This window comes from Lytechinus variegatus, chromosome 18 (assembly GCF_018143015.1).
Source record: "Lytechinus variegatus isolate NC3 chromosome 18, Lvar_3.0, whole genome shotgun sequence".
In the NCBI taxonomy this organism is placed as follows: domain Eukaryota; kingdom Metazoa; phylum Echinodermata; class Echinoidea; order Temnopleuroida; family Toxopneustidae; genus Lytechinus; species Lytechinus variegatus.
In genome coordinates, this window is record NC_054757.1 from 12,503,730 (window position 1) to 12,511,240 (window position 7,511).

Sequence of the window (7,511 nt, forward strand, 5' to 3'; positions counted from 1 at the left end):
GAGGGGAGGGGGGGGTAGGGCATGGCATGGCAGGCAAGGTGAACTAAAAGTGACTTCATTTGATCTCCTCAATAAATATTGGTGTGATACAGTTGCACTGCCTATATTTCCTCATCACCGAGAAAATGATTAGGGGCATTACTTCCTTGCTCTCTGTCCCCATTGTACATGTGATGCTGGCTGTCCCTGATTGCAACCAATCGTGAAAAAAAAAATCGGTTACTTACACACTCTTACAATTGTCTTGGTGTTTGTGGTGTAATAAAGATATGACAAATTGCAGTGGACATCATATAGGGGATCGTCAAAAACAAAAAAAATCAGTGTAAAAATCTATACAGTTATGCTGTATAAATTGTTTAAACAATTTAGTTGTTTAAAGGAACAATTAAGTAATGATACAATATTTTACTCTGTCGATGGTCAGTACTGTATACGTGTTAGGTATTTTGTTGTTAACATCTCAATCATGATGATTGAAATTGTTGTTGCATTTACGAAAATCAAGGACATTGCATTTGTGATTACTGAAATTAAGATTGCATTCATGATAACTGCAATCATGATCACATTCATGGTGATTGGAATTATGATCACAGTTATGATGATTGAAATCAAGCAATGATGACTAAAATAATGATTGCATTCATGGTGATTGTTATGTAGTCATGATCACAGTTATGATTGAAATCAAGCATTTATGACTAAACTTATGATTGCATTCATGATGATGGTAATAATGATCACATTCATAATGATTGGAATTAGGATCACAGTTACAATGATTGAAATCAAGCATTGATGACTAAAATTATGATTGCATTCATGATGATTGTAATCATAATATCAATCATCGTGAATGCAATCATGATTTGCAGTCACAATTATTAAAATTATGATTGCAGTCACCGTGATTTATATCATAATTCCAGTCGTGGTCACATGTCGCAATGATTCATATCATGTGATTAAAAATCATGAATCAAAATTTAGGTGAGCTGACGGTAATACTTCAAAATAAACAGCACCGGATTTTTAAAAAAATGCTTGCCAAGGGGATGTATCATCTGTCTATTGATCAAATGATTCACTAGTTAATTTCATTTTGAGATATGACGCACTTGACCCAGGTGAAGTAAATGTGTACCTTGCCTGAAATAATTCTTTAAAAAGCAATATGTTTGGTGGGCCCTCTAACTATGACTAAATGTATTTGAGAAGATGTTTTTTCATTCCTTGTCATTTTCATAAATTATTTTTACATGTGATTTTAATATTTTTTATCCATGAATTGCTGTGTTGTGAGGAGATGTTTTTGTACATGAAATAATTCCTTATCTTCTTTAAATATGTGTATATTTTTCATGGATATTTCTAATACAAAATATTATTTTTTACAAAAAATGCTTTATTCAAAATTATATTTGTAAATATCAATAAATATCATGTGCCAAGAATTTTGAAAGAAATGTACTTATATTTACCCAAAACAAATGAAAAAGTGAAATATTGATTAGCTTTCACTGATTGTTGTGGACACGGTTACAGTCTTTCTTAACATTTCAAAATTAAACTTTAGTAGTCTTTATTTTCCATTTTACAATATTTTCTGTGTTACTCAAAATTGTATGATATGCACATGTAAACACTGTATTTTATTCGATACTTGGGGAATTACTTAATTTTTTTTCAATAATTTGGGAATTACAACTCAAATTCAAGCTTGGAGGAAAACTGTAGCTGGATTTTTTTTTCAGACCATATATGATTATTATAATTTTTGTTTACACCTCCTCCACCATAGGTGGTTGCATGAAGCATGTTTTTTGTGGTCAGCCGTCCGTTTGTCTGTCCTCCCTTCATCCCATTTTCGTTCTCGTGTTAACTATAAAAGAACCGTGTGATGGATCAACTTCAAACTATGTCTAGTATACATAAAGGAGTGGAGATAATCAGTTTCAGTTTTGGGGGTCACATGATCATAGGTCACAGGGGTCATTATATACCTGAATATATAACGTTTAAAAGATAACTGATTTGAGGTATCAATTTCAAACTTGGCTATGTATATGGAGCATCGATGGTCTCATTAGATTTAGGGGTCATGAGGTCAAAGGTCACAGGGGTCATTATATACCTGAATATATAACATCACCAAGATAACTGATTTGAGGTTTCAATTTCAAACTTGGCTATGTATGTATGTATGTGGGAGCAACGATGGTCTGGTTAGACTTAGGGGTCATGAGGTCAAAGGCCACAGGGGTCATTACATACTCTGCAATATCTTGTTCTTGTGATAACTGAAGAATCAGTTGAGGGTCTGATTAGTTTTGGAGGTCACAAGGTTAAACATTGTGTTTTGAAGAATGTCAAAAGATACATGTAGGTGTTTAATATTTTCTTGACCTTGCAAATGTGGAGGCATTGATTTTGACTGCGTTCAACTAGTTTACAATTAGGTATTGAATTCCTTTATTTTAATTTTCATAAGGAAGATTACGATGGTCATGAATTGGAACATTATTATTTATTATGATTCAGAAATTTGGACAGGAAGATGTTCCATGTTTCAATGTGGACAGCAAATGTAATATTTTTTTAATTCCAATTTTTGTTGGAAGGTACATGTATGGCATGCTGAAGCCTTTTGTCACATTAAGCAGACATCAGTAGTCAGTACTTACAATCCATTTTGCATAGTTTGGTGCTATGTCACACAATGCTCAGGCAATAGTGAGTTTTTCAGTTTTGTACCATTTTTAGAACACAAGACTCCGTCAATCTTTTTCATCATGTGCAAAAAAAATGAAATTAGCACAGAATACATCACCTTTTATGAAATAATGCAAAACTTGAAATTAAACCTCTGATTTTCATGAATTATGATTGTGATGGGCTCTACTTAATTTTTTTTAAACTCTACTTGAACAAACCTTTTATTTTAAGTGGTCATGGCCTTTCAGCATGTGCTAAAGAAATTGATATACAAACAACTGTTAATACAATAGTACTGCCCATGTATTGATTGGGTCAATATTTTTATATATTGTATACCTGATATATTTTTACAATTTGTATTTTTTCAGAACATTTCAGTGTTTGTATGATTTTTTTATATTATCGGTAGCAAAGGCAATATTGTCATACAGAAAGGATTTTTTTTCCTGATGGTGATCTGAGATCTCATTGAAATAAAAAACGAGTGTGAAATTTTTCATTATATTTTACAATGACATGAATGATATAAGTGTACACTGTACTTCTATTAAACATTCTCTTCAAATCATTCATCACAATACAGATTGGTATTGTTATTATATGTAGAACTTAAAAAATATACATATATGTAAGGCCATTTGCTACTCTTTTGTCATTTGTGAAGAAAAAAGAGCAGATATGCATGTAGGGAAGGGGAGGGGTAGAATGAGAGGAAATAAATGAAGGGGGAAAGTTGAAAGACAGAATATTTGAAAAATCATATATAATGATAATGGGGTAAAGGAAAGATAGAATGTTGGAAAGAGTTGAGAGAGAAGAGAGAAAAGAGCAGAGAAGATGGGAGGGAGAAATGAAAATGAGATAAGTGATAGGAGAGGGATAGAGAGTGATAAGAAATAGAGGGGGATTGGGAAGAGAGAGATTTGAAGGAGAGAAAATAAAGAGGGGCAAGAGAGAGGGAGAGACAGTGGAGAATAAGGAAGGTTATTTAAAAAAGAGAGAAAATGGAAAGGATAAAGAGAGGGGGAAGAAAAAGAAAGGAGGTGTTAAAACGACAGAGAGTGGGATGAAAAGAGGGAGATTGGAAGGAGAAAAGATTAAGACAGAAACAGAGGGAAAAGAGAACACTAAAAAGGGAGAGGTGGTTTGGGAGGAGTGTTTAAAAAAGGAGAGATTGGAAGGAAAGACGATGAGGGTCAAGAGAGAAAGATAGAGGGGGGAAAAGAGTTAAAAGGAGAGAGTGGGGTTGGGAGGAGAGAGATGGAAGAAAAAGGAAGAAAAAGGAAGGGAGATTGTTAGAGAGAGTTGGATGAGGAGAGAGAAATTGAAAGTAGAGAAGATAAAGAAAGAGGGGCAATAAAGACAGAGAGGGGAAAAAGAAAGAAAACATTAAATAGGGAAAGAGGGGGATGGGGAGGAGAGAAACAAGAAAAAGAAAGTTTAAAAAAGGAGAGATCAGAAGGAGAGACGATAACGGGATAGAAAGAGAAAGCAGGGGCAAAGGGAGGGAGAGAGAAAAGGAAAGAGGAAGAGAGATTGGATGAATACAACATGAAATACCAACCAATTAAAGACAGAGAAAATAAATAGTGATGTAATCTGATAGTCAAAAGTTTTGATAGCTACTTTTTACATTTCTTTCATTCTCTTCCCCACTCCCCTTCTAACTTCTCTATTAGATTTCATTTTGTTTTGAGTGGGATCACGCCCTCTGGGCATTATTTGTTCATAAAATAAAGAAAATTTAAGAATAAAAAAATATTGATATTAAATATGCATATCTAAGGGAAAATATAAAAACATGCAACATTATCTGATATCTTAAAAACAATATGGGTAGGGGAGAGGGAAAAGACAAAAAAAACTAAAATGAAATTTATCAAAATCATAGGTCACAGTACAAAACAAAATATACAAAGAAAATTTGTCATCACGATAGGCTGTGTACTTCTTTTTATTTAATTACACTTCTGTATTACATTTAATCAATAATTGAATGTGACTTATACATATTATTTCTTCCCAACTTACTATATAATATATATATAATATAATCATAACAACACATGATTCCAAGATAACATTATAAGTCACTTTATATTATTGTTTCTTTATTGCCAAAATCATGTTAAGATTATTCAAATGTAGTAATGGTAAAAGCTGCGATATAGTTCCTTATTCTTCAATAAGCTAGTTAGATGTATTCAAATTAAGCATACTATCTTTTCTGAAATTGAAGAACAATGACATCTTGATTCCTAGCCAAGGCCCATATCTCGAGACCAATATATCTGTAGTTTTGCTTGCCCATGGACAGTTCAAGCCTGTACTTTCAAATGTATATATATTCAAGCTCAAATACATGATACACATTAATGCAGCACATAAATTATGATATTACAACTTTTGATAATTGGAAATATGAAACTTATACCCCTTTCATAAACCCAATTATGCGGATAATATCCAGATAATAATATGCGGATAATATCCGCATAATTTGGTCGTAAAATCGGAGCGGGACCAGAGTTATCTGCATTATTTTGATGCTGCAATTATTTGCATAATAGTGGCATCGGGACCAGATTTTGACTTTATGAATGCATTTCCAAAGCAATGCGGATAATTGCCATGGTGCGGTCACAAGGTCACCCTTTTCCAACGCAACCGCATCGGAGGGGGTGTGTGCAGCTGCCATGACAATTATCCACCTTTTTCAGGTTGGGCGCTAGTAAAAAATAGTGCGGATTATTTTCGGAGTTTGTGAACGCATTTTTTATTGAATTATCCACATTACTCTTAGGCAGATAATTGGAGGATGGGTTTATGAAAGGGGTATCAACCTGTGGCAAAAAGTTGTGTAAATACACAAGACAGAGCAAGCAAAATGGAGAAACAACATCATGAACTGAGTGAAACAAACTTTGAGAAGCTGAGTGATATAAAATTAATAAAATGTGAAATCCAACTTTCTCTAATATAGAAGTGGCAGTAGTACTTATTACCTTTAAAAAAAAAGACTTGTATCTTTGAAATATTGTTATTTGTTAGGGTTAATTGGGAACAGGAGGGAGTCTAATATCTAGATTATTATTTAAAAAAATCAAAAGAATTGAAATAATAATCTTCATATTAACTCCAGTGAGAGCTGCTAGGCCAGGCATGCATATCAGGAAAGTTTATCGAAACAGATGAGCTTTGATGACACAGGTGTTTTTTTATTAATCTTATAGTATGTGCATGTAATTGGAGAAGTCTGCACATGGCATTTCATACACAGTGAACTTTGGAAATGTGTCTAAGTCTGGAACTTATGTTACAATATTTGAATACTGGAGTATATTAAATATTCACACAGCATAAAAAGTTTTTAACTTTACAAATTATTTTACAAATAATCTCTACTTATAAACAATTTCACAATGTAAATATTCACTTTATTTTCACAGGAACTAGCTTCCTCTAAGATAAAGTTATTTTTTTATAAGAGTGAAAGACAATTTTGTCCGAAAGAATAAAATTTTCAACAATAGTAATCATGATTGTGTATAGACCTACCCATTAACTACAATGCGCACACTTTATTTTATGAATGGGAAGGACATGCAAATTTGACTTATTTCATTTGTGCTATATTCATATGAACTTTTATCTCAACTCATGCACTTTACACAGAAATGAATATTTTGTCCCATTTCATATCTGAAAGAGATGAAGCACCCCTTTTCCTTTTAGGAAGTGATTTTGCAGACACCATACTGTATCATGCAGTGTTATCTTATCACATCCATGATTTTACCTCAAAACACCAATAAAAAAATCTTAATCTATCTACAGAATGATTCAATATAATTGGTCCAGAGTATTTTTGTCAGATAATATTTCAGCATTCTGTCGGAAAATAAAGAAGGAATGCTAGCATTTATTGACAAGGCCCATACAATCTTTATCTAAATTGACTTTTCCTATGGAATCACACTATTGAATAATTGCCTCAGTGATATTCATTTTAAAGTCCATTAGTCGTAATCTAGTATGTATTTTATAAAGTAAAATTCTCCTAAAGTCGAAGCTGTTTGCCTTTTTCCTCATTCTATAGAGAGAACGTTATTTTATATTATATACAACTTAGAAGTACCAGAAAACATATTGCAACATGCAAAATTAGTTTTTTTTTGCATGGAATCTGGTATCAACACATACTATAATGCCTACTCATGAGACGGCTTTTATGACGGAATGGAGAAATGACAGCATTAATCAACTGTATATTGGTTCTGTCATGAAACCTTAGGACTTTCAAGAACCAGTATTGTATATGAAAAAAATAAAATCGATATTTTATTGTTTAATCAGAAATATATATCCTCTGAAAGTCCATTTTGCCCAATTATTTGTGGGCCCATCAGTCACTGAGCAGCAGCAGATCGACGAAGCTCTATCCATTAAACATACCGCCAACATGGTAGCAGCAACTGCCATCTTTTAACCTCTTTTGGTCTGATGTGGCCAGATCTTGAACTCCCAACCTCTTCTAGTATGGATGAGTGCTGGTATTTTGACATGGGTATCAATTCTTCCAAATATTAAATATAAAAAGATAGACAAGACCTTCATTATGGCTATCTTTTAGTTGCAAACCCTGAAATTGCGTCATGGTTATTAATGATATTACGCAGACAGATATGATCACTATATTGAAACAATTTAGTGCTTTGATTTTAAACACAAGATGTGTGTTATAGTTGCACTAATATATGTAAGTCTACAGTACCAGCACACTACGTGGA